General features: G+C 47.3%; 1 long non-coding RNA gene across 1 annotated transcript; it reads right to left on the reverse strand.

The window, feature by feature from the left end:
* Window positions 1-3,508: 3,508 nt before the first annotated feature.
* Window positions 3,509-11,929, reverse strand: LOC135049894 (uncharacterized). Its single transcript, XR_010241506.1, has 2 exons — window positions 11,205-11,929; window positions 3,509-4,718 (listed from the first exon to the last, which is right to left on the reverse strand). It is a non-coding gene; the product is annotated as an uncharacterized LOC135049894 (long non-coding RNA).
* Window positions 11,930-20,093: the final 8,164 nt, after the last annotated feature.

Raw genomic sequence — 20,093 nt, forward strand, 5'->3', positions numbered from 1 at the left:
CTGTGTAGGAAAATGGCGCTGTGTGCTGAGGAGAATAGGCCCCGCTCCCTTTTCGGCGGGCTTCTTCTCCCGTTTTTCTGACAACCTGGCAGGGGTTAAATACATCCATACAGCCCCAGGGGCTATATGTGATGTATTTTTAGCCAGAATAGGTACTTTCATTGCTGCCCAGGGCGCCCCCCCCAGCGCCCTGCACCCTCAGTGACCGTTGGTGTGAAGTGTGCCGAGAGCAATGGCGCACAGCTGCAGTGCTGTGCGCTACCTCATGAAGACTGAGAAGTCTTCAGCCGCCGGTTTCTGGACCTCTTCTCTCTTCGGCATCTTCAAGGGGGTCGGCGGCGCGGCTCTGGTGACCCATCCAGGCTGTACCTGTGATCGTCCCTCTGGAGCTAGTGTCCAGTAGCCTAAGAAGCCAATCCATCCTGCACGCAGGTGAGTTCACTTCTTCTCCCCTAAGTCCCTCGTTGCAGTGAGCCTGTTGCCAGCAGGACTCACTGAAAATAAAAAACCTAACAAACTTTTTCTAAGCAGCTCTTTAGGAGAGCCACCTAGATTGCACCCTGCTCGGACGTGCACAAAAACCTAACTGAGGCTTGGAGGAGGGTCATAGGGGGAGGAGCCAGTACACACCACCTAGTGGTCAAACTTTTAATTTTGTGCCCTGTCTCCTGCGGAGCCGCTATTCCCCATGGTCCTGACGGAGTCCTCAGCATCCACTTAGGACGTCAGAGAAAAGAAGATTCTTATGACACATATTCTGTGTCATAAGTATGTTCTTTATATTACTCTAATCATTTGACACTGGAAATACCTTGTAAATGAATTTCTGCGGCACCTAGAGCGGTGCCGCACGATGGCCATTGTAAAAGTCCAGAAGCAGGGGGCGGCTAGGGGGCGGAGCCAATCAGAGGATTGGAAAAGGCCATGGAAAATAACAGTGAAAGCGGCACCAGTACAAGTGCCGCAGAGCAGCAGCGGCGTGCTTTCAGCGTATATGAAAGCACGCCCCTGTCTCTATGATTGGGCAGCAGCTGTAGCACTGACAGTGACGGCATCCTGCTGTCACTGGCAGGCCCGGCGACAGGTGGGGTCAAAGGGGACACCCGTCCCGCTGGCCGCCTGCTTCATAGTTGTAAGTAATCATTAATAGTAACGTACTGTCTTTTTTTTGTTTTGCGCACACTCCCCCCCCTCCACCCTCGGCCCAGTGGTCACCCCTCAGTGCCCCTGCCCAGCGTCACCTGTCAGCCAGTCGGCCCCGTCCAGACCTCCCCTCCTCTCAGAGTCCTCCATCCTCACCAGCCCTGTCTCTGCTGGGGATTCGGTGAAAACCGGGCCGGACCAGATTCCGGAACCCCGGACGAGACTTGCTCCCTACAGCGACCCCTGCCGCTGAGGAGCTTTATATGCGCGTTCCCGTCCGGGGGGGCGTGTCACTAACAGGCTGTCAGCGGGGACCGGGGAGATGGAGAGCGAGAGTTTTAAGAGCCGACTGGGCTGCTGCTCCCTGGAGAGACTGTCAGCCCTGCACACAAAGCGGACGGGCGGACGGATCCGTGTGCTGCTGTGTGTGGGGAGACATGACAGCCTCCTACCCCGCTGCTGCTGTGCCCGGACAGAGGTAGGGAGGGGGGAGCAGCACAGGGAGATGCTGGTGCTGTGCTACTGTACATACATACAGGGCCGGTGCTAGGGTGTTTGGCGCCCCCCTGCAAACTATAAATTTGCGCCCTCCCATACTTTACAAAGGGACAGTGCACATAGGCCCTCATTCCGAGTTGTTCGCTCGCTAGCTGCTTTTAGCAGCATTGCACACGCTAGGCCACCGCCCTCTGGGAGTGTATCTTAGCATAGCAGAATTGCGAACGAAAGATTAGCAGAATTGCGAACAAAAGATTAGCAAAACTGCTACTAAATAATTATTTGCAGTTTCTGAGTAGCTCCAGACCTACTCACAGATTGCGATCAGCTCAGTCCGTTTAGTTCCTGGTTTGACGTCACAAACACACCCTGCGTTTGGCCAGCCACTCCCCCATTTCTCCAGACACTACCGCGTTTTTCCGACATGCCTGCGTTTTTTAGCACACTCCTGGAAAACGCTCAGTTACCACCCAGAAACGCCCCTTTCTTGTCAATCATTTACCGATCAGCAGTGCGACTGAAAATTGTCGCTCGAACACCAGCAAATCTACTAAGTTTTGTGTTAAATAATCATGCGCATGCGCTCTGCGTAACATGCGCATGCGCAGTTAGCAACAAATCGCAGCATAGCGAAAATCGTCAACGAGCGAACAACTCGGAATGACCACCATAATGCTTGTACACATAATGCTCCCTATGGTAGTGGGACTTACACACGTAACACCCCCTGCAGTAGTGATGCTTACACAAGTAACGCCCCCTGTACCAGTGATGCTTATACAAGATGCAGTGATGCTTACACACGTAACGCCCCCTGCAGTAGTGATGCTTACACACGTAACGCCCCCTGTACCAGTGATGCTATACAAGACGCAGTGATGCTTACACACGTAATGCCCCCTGTACCAGTGACGCTTACACACGCAGCACCCTCTGTACCAGTGACGCTTACACACGTAACGCCCCCTGTACCAGCGACGCTTACACACGTAACGGCCCCTGTACTAGCCACGCTTACACACGTAACGCCCCCTGTACCAGTGACGCTTACACATGCAGCACCCGCTGTACCAGTGACGCTTACACATGTAATGCCCCCTGTACCAGTGACGCTTGCACACGTAATGCCCCCTGTACCAGTGACGCTTACAGACGTAACGCCCTCTGTACCAGTGCCGCTTAGACACGTAACGCCGCCTGTACCAGTGACGCTTACACGCGTAACGCCCCCTGTACCAGTGACGCTTACACATGTAAAGCCCCCTGTACCAGTGACGCTTACACACGTAACGCCCCCCTGTACCAGTGCCGCTTACACACGCAGCACCCCCTGTACCAGTGCCGCTTACACACGCAGCACCCCCTGTACCAGTGCCGCTTACACACGCAGCATCCCCTGTACCAGTGACGCTTACACACGTAACGCCCCCCTGTACCAGTGCCGCTTACACACGCAGCACCCCCTGTGCCAGTGCTGATTACACACGTAACGCCCCCCCTGTACCAGTGCTGCTTACACACGCAGCACCCCCTGTACCAGTGCCGCTTACACACGCAGCATCCCCTGTACCAGTGACGCTTACACACGTAACTCCCCCCTGTACCAGTGCCGCTTACACACGCAGCACCCCCTGTGCCAGTGCTGCTTACACACGCAGCATCTGTGACACCCTAAAGTAGGTATCACTGAAGTCAACAATTTACAGGTAAGTATTAGGAAGTCTAACCCTCTGGTTTAACGTGTTACTTTATCTTTTCTGGTGTTCCTCACCTGGACCTAGTGTCTGTAGCTTCTAACAGGAATAAGTTTCACCAGCAACTTACAATATAGTTCAGGATATATTGCACACAGGCATTGATTACACAATTTCTCTATATGAATTTTTATTCTACTGAAACACTGCTATAAGTTTTTCTCAGCTGTAGAAATTTGAGATTATCTCATATAATGGCAATTTAGATTAACCTCAATGTCTATGCTAGTCACATACCATTTTCATGCAAAGAACAATAAAGCACAAGAAACAATATCCACATTTGACAATCCTTACACACTAATATACAGTTTTAAGCAATCACCAGAAAATACTCTTATAATTGGGGCCCCGTAAAAACCTTTAGTTTTGTAGCTAGCTACATTGAGTATAGTGCACCTTTCTAGGAAAGTTATATCCTGAGAATAGTTAATACAAGTCTTGGATGAAGGTAGCAATGGATGGATTACAACAAATGAAGTGTAGCAGGTTCTGTCCAACCAGGCAGTTTTGCAACTTCTAATATGGTGCAGCACACTATTTTTAGGCAACTGTGAGTCTATTTTGCTAGTCTGGATATAATAATAATTGATTGTACTGTAGGTACTATTTTCTTAAAGGAGGCTCTCTGCGATATCCACATGGCTGTGTCAGGCAATAAGTAGGTTTACAACTGTGCCACTTAATCCTGACTCATCCTTAAATGCAATATAGGCAGCTAAGGTGTCTCTGTCCCTGTTATGAGCAGTCTCTCTATATCTGGAAGGGCTTGCAATGAATAGGTGGTGAAACAGGGTTACTGACCTGTACTCCAAAAAGGTTACTGTACTCAATTGTTACATTTACACTGTCTGACTGGGAGCAGTACATCAGCTGCAGGCCCCTGTGATATTGAGTCCTGAATCCTTTAAGCTGTCTGTGTAACTAAGGCAGTATTGTTCCTTACTGCGCTACAAAGTTCTGGCTGTGTGCTGAGAAAACTGCGGCACATGACTGTCTGCTTCTGCACAGAGGTGCTTACTGCTATTTGATGGCTCTTATCAGTCTCATAAAGGGTGTTATTACTATAGAAACTGGCTAATTTACTGTATAAAACTGTGATCTCTTGTATACCAGGGAGTCTGTGACAGGGAGTGTGAGAATGTATAGTCTGCAATGGGGCTCCTGGATCTCACTAGAAGTGGCTATTTTGCCTCAGGGCTGACGTAGTCTGCTCACCACTCCATAGACACTCTCTTTGTCAGCTGCTGGACTCTGATTTATTGAAGATCAGGTAAGGAGTCTCCTTTGGTCACCATGTACACCACCAAATCAGCTCAGCACCTTCTGCTCCTAGGTCCTGTTTCACTCTGCCCATCCTCCTAAGATGGCCGCCGCCCAACTGCCAACAGACTCGGCACACGGCTGTTTACTGTCCAAGCGCATGACAGCTATAGCATAGAAAATGTTCTTAACCCTTTCCTTGCTGAAGTCTCAAAGTATTTAGCCAGGCTGTATTTTGTAGAGGGGGAAAAAGGGCGCAGAAATAAGTTAAATGTCCGTGGCAACTCTGATGGGGTGTCACATATCAGCCCGCTAGAATTATGCGTGTCCCCACGCATATCAGCAAACAACCTTGCAGCTGTGAAATTCAAATACAGTCTTTACATTACACTATATTTAACATAAATAACATTAGAAGACGTTCTGTTTTAACTTTCAAGACTTCACTTTAAGTTTTAGAAATTTACCATAAACGTTAACACAGTCAGTTTGCCATATAGCAACAGTAACATTAAACAATTCTAACACTTACTTTTTCCAAAACTATTGTATAAACTGATATGTTTGTTATATAATCACTTTTACATTTTCTTTTGCCAGTATCTAATGGGAAGAAATCCCTTTGGGCCTCTTTCCTGATCTTCTTGATGACTGTTGCAAAATTGAGACAAACTCTTCACCTCTTATTGTGGTGTATTCACAGTCTTCGCAATGCCACTCTGGGAAAAGCCATGTTACAGCCTCTTTTGTTTTATTAGAGGGTTTTGCAGGAATATGAGGCTCAGACATTGACCTAACGGAATTTGGTGCAATGGGTTTAGAGGAAACTTCCAAGGCTTCTGCTGCAGCCATGTAGATCACTTTCTCCGTGACTTCTCCCCGGTCGGCTACACCTGAATCTGCCTGATCAAGGCAGGCCGCACTGGAACTGATGTCCTTGACTCTGGCCTCACCTAAACATGCTGGATCTGGAGGCAGCTGTGGTCGGATTATGTCTTGCAAGCTCTGCTGCACAGTGTCAACTCTCTCCTCCGCCATTTGCTCATACAGTGGGTAGCAACATGTCCCATCAGGCTGTGGTTGATATGCACTTTCTGCCACATTTTCCCCTTCTTTGCTCTCCTCTCCACCTTCACTGTATTGGCAGCTTTGCTGATAATCACATGGAGCACCTCTGTGACAATAATGCTTGCGATTTGATGCATCTCTACTGCCTTGCACTGGAGCACCACCAGGACCAGTTACATTAGCTGCCTGCGGACCTTTTTCTCCATTTACAACATCAAACTCAACCGTTTCTCCTCTCTCCAGACTTCGGAAATAATTCCGGGGGTTGTTCTTCTTTATGTCCGTATAATGTACAAACACATCTTTCTTGGTGTTAGGACAATTTATAAAGCCATAGCCATACCACACGTTAAACCAAACGACTTTCCCCTTAACTTTTCTTGCACTGACTACAGGCTCTGTAGCTGGTGTTGTGACCACTTCAGTTTGATTCTGGTCTACAACATGAAGGTCCACATCTCTGGGCTGTCTTTCATCGATGCTCCAGTTTGTCTCTCCTCTGCACTTTTCATGTTGCTGCATGAAATTCCGCAATTGCTGTGTCATTTCATTTATCCCATGGGTCAGCTCAGCGACTTGCACTCCTATAGTTCTTAATAGATCGGTCCTTGGCACCTGATCACCCTGTGCAACAACTTCTTTAGGTGAGTGCAGATCCAATTTCAGATTTGTGATCTCTGGAGGGTATTTTTCTTCTTGGATTCCCAACATCTCAGGGCAGGACATTTCTTGCATCTGTAACGTCCCTACCACTTTAATGGCAGCTTCTTTGAAGACCAAAAATTAGCTATTTGATAACTGTAGCTGAAGGAGGCGTAAATGCGACTTCACTATCTCACCATGGGATCCCTCTATAAATTGATTAATCAATATTTCATCTGTTGGCCGAATTTCTGTTGGATCTATGACCTGTAATGCTCGAAGTGCCTCCTGAAGATTGAGTGCAAAGTCACGCAGTGTTTCTCTTGGCCGCTGCTTTCTCGTGTAAAAAGCCACCTTAAGTTCAGATAACGGTCTTGTTTCAAATGTGGCAGCTAGTCGGTTCAAGATGAGGCCTACGGTTTCTCTTTTTTCCTCTGGCCATGAAGTCACCTCTCTTAGGGCTGTGCCTTTTAGCTGCCCTATAAGAATCTCCACTTGCTGTTGTTTGCTCAATTGGTATAAACGGAACAATGGGGTAAATTTACTAAGATTCGTATTTTCCCGTTTGAGGTCAAAGTTCAATCACGAATGACATCGAAAGTGTAAATATGCAACTTTTTGAATTGATTACGACTAATTTACTAAGCTGCCGTATTCTGCATTTTCGGGTTTTTCGATGTCGATGTCATTCGTTTTTTTTGGCAGTGTTTTACGTGAGTGACTTGTAAAACACTGCCGACTTTAATACAATGAATCTCGGCCGGATCTGAGAGATCCGTGCTGGGCTTCATTGTGCAGCTTGTAAAAAAAAAAAAAAAAAAAGTTTAAATGTTAAAAAAAAATTGCGTGGGGTCCCCCCTCCTAAGGCAAACCAGCCTCGGGCTCTTTGAGCCGATCCTGGTTGCAAAAATATGGGGAAAAAATGGACAGGGGTTCCCCCATATTTAAGCAACCAGCATCGGGCTCTGCGCCTGGTCCTGGTTCCAAAAATACGGGGAACAAAAAGAGTAGGGGTCCCCCGTATTTTTGAAACCAGCACCGGGCTCCACTAGCTGGACAGATAATGCCACAGCTGGGGGTCACTTTTATACAGTGCCTTGCGGCCGTGGCATCAAATATTCAACTAGTCACCCCTGGCCGGGGTACCCTGGGGGAGTGGGGACCCCTTCAATCAAGGGGTCCCCCCCCAGCCACCCAAGGGCCAGGGGTGAAGCCCGAGGCTGTCCCTCCCATCCAATGGGCTGCGGATGGGGGGCTGATAGCCTTTGTGAAAAGTGATTGATATTGTTTTTAGTATGCGCTCCATTGTAACCAATGGTGGGAACTTTCAGGTCAGCGGTTGACCGAAAGTGACCTCACCGCTGACCTGAAAGTTCCCACCATTGGTTACAATGGAGCGCATAGGCGCTACATTGTAACACTGCCGTGTGCCGCCTGTCATACAGTACAGGAGCACACAGCCGATCAGGAGGGTGCCACAACATGGCGCTCCCTGATTGGCTGAAGAAACCCACTTAGACATCAGTCAGAGTGGGTTTCTGGCATTCGGGGAAAGGGGGCCCATGTGAAAACATGGGTCCCCTTTCAGTTCGTGGTCGGGTGTCCGTTTTTTTATTTTTTCAAGTACGTGGATTACAAAAGGATTACAAGCAGAGGAGCCTTCAACCATGGATTATGTGAGTATAATTTTTTTTACAGGTACACCATGGATTCTACTGGAGAAGAGGACCGACCTGCGTGGGAACATAAGGTAAGTATGTGTATATGGAGGTGTGGATGGATGTATTAAAGTTATACTTTCAAGGTGTGTGTGTGTTGTCTTTATTGGGGTATTTTTTTAGTAGTAGTACTACAGGTACCAGCGGGCCCATTTTTCCTCCGCATGCTGGTACTTGTGGTTCTTCAAGTACCAGCTTGCGGGGGAGGCTTGCTGGGCCTTGTAGTACTGCTACTAAAAACAATATCAATCACTTTTCACAAAGGCTATCAGCCCCCCATCCGCAGCCCATTGGATGGGGGGGACAGCCTCGGGCTTCACCCCTGGCCCTTGGGTGGCTGGGGGGGGAACCCCTTGATTGAAGGGGTCCCCACTCCCCCAGGGTACCCCGGGCAGGGGTGACTAGTTGGATATTTGATGCCACGGCCGCAAGGCACTGTATAAAAGTGACCCCCGGCTGTGGCATTATCTGTCCAGCTAGTGGAGCCCGGTGCTGGTTTAAAAAATACGGGGGACCCCTACTCTTTTTGTTCCCCGTATTTTTGAAACCAGGACCAGGCGCAGAGCCCGGTGCTGGTTGCTTAATTATGGGGGAACCCCTGTCCATTTCCCCCCCATATTTTTGCAACCAGGGCCGGCTCAAAGAGCCCGAGGCTGGTTTTACTTAGGAGGGGGGACCCCACGCATTTGTTTTTCGAAAATTTATAACATTTCCCCCCCCTTCCCACTGAAAAACATGCACGGATCTCATGGATCCGTGCATGCCTATACAAACACGGGATAAAAAAGCAGGTCTGTTTTTTTTTAGCACTTTTTCACGATTTGTATTTCATCACGGCAGTGTTTGGCTATTGTCGGCAGTGTTTGTGTTTTGCACTTTTTAGTAAATTCCCGATTTCTACCAAATTGCAGGCGTATTTGACCGATGGTGTATTGATTCGTGATTTTTTCCTAGGACTTCCAAAATATTACGAATGCCCTCATCACTACCGTGATTTTTGCTTAGTAAATTACCGAGATGACACTTTGAAGAAAAAAACGGCATCTCGGTCAAAATCGGGACCTTAGTAAATATACCCCAATTACTTCATTTTGTTCCGAAATTCAGTCCATGTGTTCCCTTCAGAACCTCGAACATCTCCGCTATATGTTGGAATCCATGGAGCCCCAAAGTAATACGGCAAGACGATTGGATTTATGCTGGCCATGGTTGGGTGAGTATTTGACAAATCCCCCGCTGCTTGATCATCAGAAGACATGTTCGTATCCTGTTCGTACGACGCCAGATGTGACACCCTAAAGTAGGTATCACTGAAGTCAACAATTTACAGGTAAGTATTAGGAAGTCTAACCCTCTGGTTTAATGTGTTACTTTATCTTTTCTGGTGTTCCTCACCTGGACCTAGTGTCTGTAGCTTCTAACAGGAATAAGTTTCACCAGCAACTTACAATATAGTTCAGGATATATTGCACACAGGCATTGATTACACAATTTCTCTATATGAATTTTTATTCTACTGAAACACTGCTATAAGTTTTTCTCAGCTGTAGAAATTTGAGATTATCTCATATAATGGCAATTTAGATTAACCTCAATGTCTATGCTAGTCACATACCATTTTCATGCAAAGAACAATAAAGCACAAGAAACAATATCCACATTTGACAATCCTTACACACTAATATACAGTTTTAAGCAATCACCTGAAAATACTCTTATAATTGGGGCCCCGTAAAAACCTTTAGTTTTGTAGCTAGCTACATTGAGTATAGTGCACCTTTCTAGGAAAGTTATATCCTGAGAATAGTTAATACAAGTCTTGGATGAAGGTAGCAATGGATGGATTACAACAAATGAAGGCCCTCATTCCGAGTTGATCGGTCGCAAGGCGAATTTAGCAGAGTTACACACGCTAAGCCTACGCCTACTGGGAGTGTATCTTAGCTTCTTAAAATTGCGACCGATGTATTCGCAATATTGCGATTACAAACTACTTTGCAGTTTCTGAGTAACTTCAACCTTACTCTGCCTGTGCGATCAGTTCAGTGCTTGTCGTTCCTGGTTTGACGTCACAAACACACACAGCGTTCGCTCAGACACTCCCCCGTTTCTCCAGCCACTCCTGCGTTTTTTCCGGAAACGGTAGCGTTTTCATCCACACGCCCATAAAACGCCGTGTTTCCGCCCAGTAACACCCATTTCCTGTCAATCACATTACGATCGCCGGAGCGATGAAAAAGCCGTGAGTAAAAATACTATCTTCATTGTTAAATTACTTGGCGCAGTCGCAGTGCGAATATTGCGCATGCGTACTAAGCGGATTTTCATTGCGATGCGATGAAAAATACCGAGCGAACGACTCGGAATGAGGGCCGAAGTGTAGCAGGTTCTGTCCAACCAGGCAGTTTTGCAACTTCTAATATGATGCAGCACACTATTGTTAGGCAACTGTGAGTCTATTTTGCTAGTCTGGATATAATATTAACTGATTGTACTGTAGGTGCTATTTTCTTAAAGGAGGCTCTCTGCGATATCCACATGGCTGTGTCAGGCAATAAGTAGGTTTACAACTGTGCCACTTAATCCTGACTCATCCTTAAATGCAATATAGGCAGCTAAGGTGTCTCTGTCCCTGTTATGAGCAGTCTCTCTATCTCTGGAAGGGCTTGCAATGAAGAGGTGGTGAAACAGGGTTACTGACCTGTACTTTAAAAAGGTTACTGTACTCAATTGTTACATTTACACTGTCTGACTGGGAGCAGTACATCAGCTGCAGGCCCCTGTGATATTGAGTCCTGAATCCTTTAAGCTGTCTGTGTAACTAAGACAGTATTGTTCCTTACTGCGCTACAAAGTTCTGGCTGTGTGCTGAGAAAACTGCGGCACATGACTGTCTGCTTCTGCACAGAGGTGCTTACTGCTATTTGATGGCTCTTATCAGTCTCATAAAGGGTGTTATTACTATAGAAACTGGCTAATTTACTGTATAAAACTGTGATCTCTTGTATACCAGGGAGTCTGTGACAGGGAGTGTGAGAATGTATAGTCTGCAATGGGGCTCCTGGATCTCACTAGAAGTGGCTATTTTGCCTCAGGGCTGACGTAGTCTGCTCACCACTCCATAGACACTCTCTTTGTCAGCTGCTGGACTCTGATTTATTGAAGATCAGGTAAGGAGTCTCCTTTGGTCACCATGTACACCACCAAATCAGCTCAGCACCTTCTGCTCCTAGGTCCTGTTTCACTCTGCCCATCCTCCTAAGATGGCCGCCGCCCAACTGCCAACACACTCGGCACACGGCTGTTAACTGTCCAAGCGCATGACAGCTATAGCATAGAAAATGTTCTTAACCCTTTCCTTGCTGAAGTCTCAAAGTATTTAGCCAGGCTGTATTTTGTAGAGGGGGATAAAGGGCGCAGAAATAAGTTAAATGTCCGTGGCAACTCTGATGGGGTGTCACACATCCCCTGTACCAGTGACGCTTACACACGTAACTCCCCCCTGTACCAGTGCCACTTACGCAGCACCCCCTGTACCAGTGACGCTTACACACGTAACGCCCCCTGTACCAGTGACGCTTACACACGTAACTCCCCCCTGTACCAGTGCCACTTACACACGCAGCACCCCCTGTACCAGTGACGCTTACACACGTAACGACCCCTGTACCAGTGACGCTTACACACGTAATGTCCCCTCTACCAGTGACGCTTACACAAGCAATGCCCCCTGTACCAGTGACGCTTACACACGTATCACCCCCTGTACCAGTGACGCTTACACACGTAACGCCCCCCTGTACCAGTGACACTTACACACGTAACGCCCCCTGTACCAGTGACGCTCCCTGAAGCGGTGATGCTTACACACATTATGCTGCACACATATACCACATATACACATACAACACGTACATACTGTACATACATTACACACAGTCACACATACATACACACAGATACTGTAGACATACACACACACATACTGCATACATATACACTCACACACACTTTCCAGCCACTTACATAAAGAAGCCTGGTAACTCGTCCTCTTGTGTTGCAACTGCAGCCTGGTCCCGTGTAGCTCCGCCCCCTTATCCCAGTGTAGCTCCGCCCCTTATCCAGTGTAGCTCCGCCCCCTTTAGACCCGGCCAGCACACTGCGGTGAGTGTGTAACAGGGGAGGGGGAGAAGATGCTTCATGATGCCGGCGCCGCTGCCTGTCAGAGTGTGACAGGCGCAGCAGCCAGCATTAGCAGGGGAACTCAGCACTGGAATGCAGAGCAGGGAGAGCGCCTCTCCCCCCTGGCGCCTACCTGCACTGCATCCCTTTGCTGAGCGGTAAGCGCCGGGCCTGCATACATATCATATATAGCCGCTTCCTGCATAAGAGGAGGGGGTGTATACACTACAGTGTTATATATAATAACAGTACAAAAGAACAAAAAACATTTGTGTGCAAAGGAGGGATCAATTAATATTTGAGATTACTTTTAACAATAAAATCAAACCTTGGTAATACCATATAACATATATGTGTATATGTATATATATATATATATATATATATATATATAATGAACCTTATAGTGACCACACTTTTAAAAAATGGTGACAGCCAATTGTGATATTTTTTAAAAGCGTGGTCACTATAAGGTTCATTTTATATATATATATATATATTTATATCTATCCATGGAAGTCCTGCACTCACATCCGTGTATAGTCAACTGCGGGGTGCACCCTGTCGAATCCACACAGTCTCGGTGGATCAACACGTATAGTAGTAGTTCCAGTTTCCTGGGGGGCACTCTCCTTCACAAATCATCCAAACGTATTTTCTTAAATCACAATCGGCTTTATTGGGTCGACGTTTCGGCTCAACAGGCAGAGCCTTTATCAAGACAAGCCATACATATTGTTATATTGCCAAAAAGTCATAACCTGTCCAAATAACAGATACATGGAATAAATAAATGCAATCAGTCTCACGGGCCCAATCAGAAAATCACCACCAAAGTGCAGCATGCGTAATAAAGAAAAGAAAGAAAAAAGGATGCCAAAAATGGTGCAACCAAATATATGGTATTACCAAGGTCTGATTTTATTGTTAAATTTAATCTCAAATAAATAATATCAAATAAACTCTCGCTCTCCGTCACCCCGGTCCCCGTCGACAGCCTGTTAGAGACATGCCCCTCCCCCCCCCCCCGGACGGGAACGCGCATACAAAGCTCCTCAGCGGCAGGGGTCGCTGCAGGGAGCAGGTCTCGTCCTGGGTTCCGGAATCTGGTCCGGTCCGGTTTTCACCGAATCCCCAGAAGTGGTGGCTGCAGCACAAAGAGCCCCCTCGATACACAGAAGCAGCCGGTAGCAGCATACAGTGCTCTCGACACCTTCACCCCCCCCCACACCCACCCTATCCCCCCGGAGTATCCAGCCTACAGCCGTTCAACAGGAAGCGAGGAGGATAAAGGTACTCATCTTGGACAGGTAAGCGCTGGAGCAGTGCTGCTGCGCACGCAGGGGGGGTTTCTGAGTACCTAGAAAACCCCCCCCCCCATGGCCACCACTCAATCGACGCTGCTGAACTATTCTTATTTTTTTTTTATGTGGAGGACAAATCCACAGGCAGTATCTACTATGAGTCTGCCTGCAAGTAGGGAGAGCCGCAGCGGTAGCGCACGGCTCCTCCAAGACACTTCTCTTGTGAAGCTGTGTGAATTATTTGGGTCGGGTAAGGCGCGGGGTAGCGGTGAAGTGGATGCTGAACCAGTGAGGCAGTGACTGTCTCCGGCACTTCGCCTCCCACTGACTCTGCAGCAGTGTGTATACATTAGTATGTACTGTATGTATTCGCTTCTGTGTGTGCATTTTAAGTATTCTTTTTGTATATGCTACTACTGTATAGAATAATGTCTACGTACAGTATCAGTGTGGAATCCCCTGGAAAGGCCAATCACTCTATGTATGTACTGTGTACATACATACACACACACACACACACACACACACACACACACACACACACACACACACACTTCCTTCACTCACCCATACTCCCGGGCTGTCGGACACCAGCTGCCGGATTAGCTCCACCGCTACCTCCCTGGTATCTTCTGACAGCTGTGGCCACCTTCTGTCTCCGCCGGCCCACCCTCCTCTATCTCCCACAGTTCCCCCTCTCAGAGCGGTGTATGCGGGCCAGGGAAAGCGATTGAGGAACAGCAGAGGCATCTCTGGGAGATGCTGGGCGGGAATGAAGCCTCTGGCGGAGTACGTTATGGGTGAGCGTGTCGCCTTGTCTTCTTTAATGACAGTGCCCTTCACTGGCGGCAAGTCGTGGCATTCCGTTGCTGGTGGAAGGGCCGAGGTACAGTAAGCTCCAGCTTGGGCTCTTACTTGGCCTCACATACAGTACATGATGCATAGGTGCCATGCCAGTAGCAGCTACTACCAATTACTGTACTGCGCCCCTCTCGCCGGCACCCCTGATGAATGGCATCCTTCCAAAGAGTAGATACACCCTTGCTGCCCTGTAATCACAGTATATACACAATGGCTGCAGTACCAGCCCACCCCCCATGTACTCTAACGTATTATGCTGTTCCTAAAAAGTGAGCTGAGGTTTGTGTTCTTGTGCTGCTGGGGATGTACTGGAGAATCCAGTGCCTCCCCAGCCATTTACCTCACCGCACGTCACTGCTGGTAACTCCAGTTATAGTAACAGTAAAAATTTTTGCATTTCTCTGTATTGCAGATGAATGGGATCCCTTACTCATCTGTCTGTGTGTGCCAGTCTGTCTCTATGTGTGTGCCAGTCTCTGTCTCTATGTGTGTGCCAGTTTCTGTCTCTCTGTGTGTGCCAGTCTCTGTCTCTCTGTGTCTGTCAATCTGTCTCTATGTGTCTGTCAGTCTGTCTCTATATGTGTGCCAATCTTATATGCGCCAGTCTGTCTCTCTGTGTGAGCCAGTCTCTCTGTGTGAGCGAGTCTCTGTCTCTCGCTGTGTGCACCAGTCTCTGTCTCTCGCTGTGTGCGCCAGTCTCTGTCTCTCTGTGTGCGCCAGTCTCTGTCTCTCTGTGTGCGCCAGTCTCTGTCTCTCTGTGTGCGCCAGTCTCTGTCTCTCTGTGTGTGTCAGTCTGTCTCTATGTGTGTGCCAGTCTGTCTCTATTTGTGCGCCAGTCTGTCTCTATGTGTGTGCCACTCTTATATGTGCCAGTCTGTTGCTGTGTGAGCCAGTCTCTCTGTGTGCGCCAGTCTCTGTCTCTCACTGTGTGTTCCAGTCTCTGTCTCTTGCTGCGTGTGCCAGTCTCTGTCTCTCGCTGCATGCGCCAGGCTCTGTCTATATGTGTGTGCTAGTCTTATGTGTGCCAGACTGTCTCTCTGTGTGAGCCAGTCTCTGTCTCGCTGTGCGCCAGTCTCTGTCTCTCTGTATGCACCAGTCTGTGTGTGCACCAGTCTGTATGCACCAGGCTCTGTGTCTGTGTGCCCCAGTCTCTGTGTGCGCCAGTCTCTGTGTCTCACTGTGAACCAGGCTCTGTCTCTCGCTGTGCGCCAGGCTCTCTGTGTGTGCCAGTCTCTGTATGTATGTCAGCCTATCTATCTTTTCTCCGGGAGTATTGCTGTGCTTCTCTAACTGGGGGGCCCCCAGAGATATTTGTGTACAGGGCCCCGGGATTTCTGTTGCCGGCCCTGTATGTATGTATGTATGTATGTATGTATGTATGTATGTATGTATGTATGTGTGTATCTACAGTATGTGTATGTGTGTATATCTGTGTGTCTATCTGTGTGTATGTATGTATGTATGTGTGTGGAGGGGGGCAAAATTTGTATAAGTGGCACTTCTGTGGGCAATATATGTAACCGGCACTACTACTGGGGACATTATGTGTATAAGCGGCGTCACTACAGGGGGCATTATGTGTGTAAGCGGCGTCACTACAGGGGGCATTATGTGTATAAGCGGTGCCACTACTGGGGACATTATGTGTATAAGCAGCACTACTACAAGGGGCATTATGTGTATAAGCGGCGCCACTACTAGGGACATTATGGCCCACACCACACACACTGCACCCATTTCTCCTATACTTACCTTTCCGGAGTACATTGCTGACTGTGTGTGGGCCCCCTCCTCTACTGTAGCCGCCACCGCCGCTGCTAGTGCACTGAGCACTAGAGACTGGCACAGTGCCAGAGTCTACAGCGCATGTGCAGAACTCCGAAAACAATGGCGCAGCGGCCATTTTTTGGAGTCCTGCGCATGTGCTGTAGACTCTGGCACTGTGCCAGAGTCTACAGCGCTCAGAGTGCTAGCAGCAACGGCGACGGCTATGAGAGAGGAGGGGGCCCACACATGGTGTCTGCACACGGGTCCCCTCCTCTCTAGAGATGCCCCTGACTGGGATCTATCTAAAATAAGCAGCTGGTGATAGCATTTGCTAGTTTCGGGGCTTGTTGATAGGGAAGACCTATCTCTGGCAAACACAACTGTTTTTGCTGGTTTTAGGCTTTACTCCCTGTGATACATAGGACCCTAATTGAGAAAATGCCCACTTACTTGGGGATGCGGTAAGGACACTGGCCACTGGCTGTTGTGTAACTACAAAAGCACACCTACAGTAAGGGCAAACTTTTAGTTCCAAGATACCTGCAGAGCCTTAGGTTTCCCTGGTTATTAGACAGCCGCAAAAAAAACACTTTAAGTGGAACTACCAACATATCAATTGTACCTAAAGCCAATTTACAAGATAGTCATGTACAGTATTATAGCCACCACTGAAGTTTGGTGGTGGTGGGGAGTTGTCGATCTAAAGGCCCCCATCCACTAGTGTGATATGGGCTCTTTTTATGCGATTGAGACGAATTGCTGAGACGGATTGGATGAAAAGTGTCACATCGCATGTCCTTTTCGTGCGATTGCGATGCGAGGCGCGTTCCCGTGTGCCTCACATTGCAATCGCAGATGACACGGGTTGACCATTATATTTATATCAATCGCATGGAAATAGGCGCACATCGCAGTGCATTTGTACACCTGCGATCCGGTCTCATGTGATTGCTCGGAGGAGTCACTTGACTGGCACCTTGGACAATCCATATACACGCCCAGCAGCTAGACATGTGAGAGAGAGTCCCCCTCTTCTTCAGCCACTCCTTTGTCCAGCAGGAGCTCACCCTCTTCCTTCTCTGAGCCCTGTCACGTCTCCTCACAAGAAAGCCATAGGCTACCAAGAGGTTATAACGATAGGGAGCCATATCAGAATAGAATAGAGCACTTAGGAAAAGCAAAACAAAGCAGTGCACGGTAGCAATGTGGAACGCTCAGCAGGAATAAAACAGCCTCGCTAGTCACAGAGCAGAGTGTGCCTAGAGTTAAAAATGGCTGCTGTTTACATATGATAATTTTAACCTATCCCATCAGATCAATCATATGTGAAATTGCAGGAAAAACACCCTTTGTGATATATCGCATGAGATGGATAGCAGTGCGTTAGGTCGCATGAGATAAATCACATGTAAAAAATAAACTTAAGTAGCAAATCGCAATCGCAGGGCTCCCGGGAAGCTGCCGGTCAGATTGCAGGAAAAAAGGATCCAACTCATTGCTGAGATAATACTCGCTAGTGGATGGGGGCCTTAAGTCTGCACTGATTGACAGAAAGCCTAGCTTCACACGTGGGGATGTCAGAGCATACACACAATGGCAGAGTGAACCCGGGGATGGCAAATTGGCAGGGTATACCCTCAGTTGGTAGTGGGCACCCAGGTGTTACAGTTTGTCTAATCTCTAACAGACGGGGAGTAGCGGGAGGGTCCCTGCCTATTTTGTCAGTTTTGGGCCCCACAATTTCTGATGGCAGCCCTGCCTCCAAATGTGTAACAACAGCAGTCTAATGAGCACAAAACATGTTATGGCAAATGCACACAAAAAATATGTTATGGCAAATACACAAAAGTATTTAAGCAATATGCAATCCTATCATGCTGAGGAGAGATAAACACCAAAGGCGAGATGTAATACCGACTGAGTTTCGTCGACGTGTGGGATTCCGGCCGAACGCTGAGGTTTTTTTAAAGGGGCAATCACTTACAAGGCAAAACCATGCCTTGTGGGAGTGGCCACTTTAAAAAAAATCTGAGTTAGGCCGGAATCCCGCACGCCGGCCGAAACTCAAGTTACCTATTGTGTTAAGCAATAACAATTGCCTAAATTCCAATAGTTCTCAACTTCACAATAAAAGGGTCTATTCAATTATTGTCGGAATTCCCGACTAGTCGGAAAAACTGCACTTTAGGTCGAATCTGGATTTAACCTATTCAAGTCTAGTGCCATTTTCCGACTTGTCAGGGAAAAACTGCACTTTAGGTCGAATCTGGATTTAACCTATTCAAGTCTAGTGCCATTTTCCGACTTGTCAGAAAACACGTGGATCAGTGGATTATCCGCAGATCCACGTATTTTGTCGAATTTGCGGGCGTTTCCAACAGGTTTTTGGCCCGTTTTTGCCAATGCCAATCCGACTTTAAAAAATGTCGGATCAGCATTGTCGAAAATGGACAAAAACCTGTCGGAAATGCCATCAAATTGAATACTGAAGTGTGGAATCCTCTCCGTCGGAGAGGATTGAATTGAATTGAATAGACCCCTTGGATTGAATAGACCCCTTAGTATCACTCTTCACGGAAAAAAAGAGGAAAAAAATTTCCATACATTTTTCACCCAAGGTAATCACATTTGTGCAGTAAACACAGTTTTTCACATGAAATGACCACATTTATTTAATGCATTGTGGAAGAAAGCATCAGGCTGTGCAGTGAATTGGAATGACAGCTCTCCTGTTTCCCAATAGTAGACATAACTGGTAATTATCACTCCCTGGAGAAAAGGTACAGATGTGATGTCAATTTCCTTTTTTTTTTGCTATAAAAACACATATTCAGAAAAGTTAAACCAATATTGGCAGAAGTATCGGCATGACAGCATTCATTTATCTTCATTTCCGATACTGCACTGTGTATAGTAGCAAAGTGCAAAAGCTGCCTGTGTGCAGATCCACTAATGCAAGTAGCAGGCTCGCTATGTATAACCCATACACATGAAAGGTATCATAAGAGAAGTCACCTAGTAAGATAGAATGTGCAGCAGCCTCCTCTGGCCAGAAAAAGCATGAGCAGCAACATAAATTGTATTTTATTAGAAAATACATGGCAGGTCGCAGCGGGGCTCCTATGACAGTTTAGGCCCCTAGAAAATGTATATGTGGTGTTCCCTGATGGCGGCCCCTGATGGCGGCACTTACCATGAGAATGAGTCTGTCAATTCACTATGAGCCAGTGACAAAACTGAGGCACTTCATAACCCATAGGTATGAGGTAAGGGTAGCTACTGTAAATGACAGGCTGCATTCTATGAAATATTTATTAACCCTATTAGAAAGCTGCCTCGACTTTGAAGCTAATGCAGAATTCTTCGTATAAATTACTCAAAAAAAAAAAAAAAAAAGAGAGAAAAGAAAATAGGCTTATTTTCATTCATCCATATGCACCTCTCAGCATAGGTGCCTGGTTTATGACACATCCTCATTATCAGTGTGTGTATGTACAGTACAGTATAGCGGGTGTGGTATTGAAGGTCGACCACACTTAGGTCGACAGTGTCTAGGTTGACCAATATTGGTTGACAGTAAGTAGGTCGATAGGGATTCTAGGTCGACAGGGTCTCTAGGTCGACATGGTCTAGGTCAACAAGTCAAAAGGACGACATTAGTTTTTTGTTGTTTTTTGTGGCGTTTCGCCGTACAGTGACCGGGAACCCTAATTAGTGCACCGTGTCCCCTTGCATGGCTCGCTTCGCTCGCCATGCTTTGGTCCAGATGCCTCGCTCCGCTACCGCAGCGCTCGGCACAGGTTACCATTCCCAATCATAGTCCAGATGGATCATAAAGTATGAAAAAGTTCAAAAAGAGAATAAAAAACAACAACCTCATGTCGACATTTTGA

This window comes from Pseudophryne corroboree, chromosome 2 (genome assembly GCF_028390025.1).
Source record: "Pseudophryne corroboree isolate aPseCor3 chromosome 2, aPseCor3.hap2, whole genome shotgun sequence".
Lineage (NCBI taxonomy): Eukaryota > Metazoa > Chordata > Amphibia > Anura > Myobatrachidae > Pseudophryne > Pseudophryne corroboree.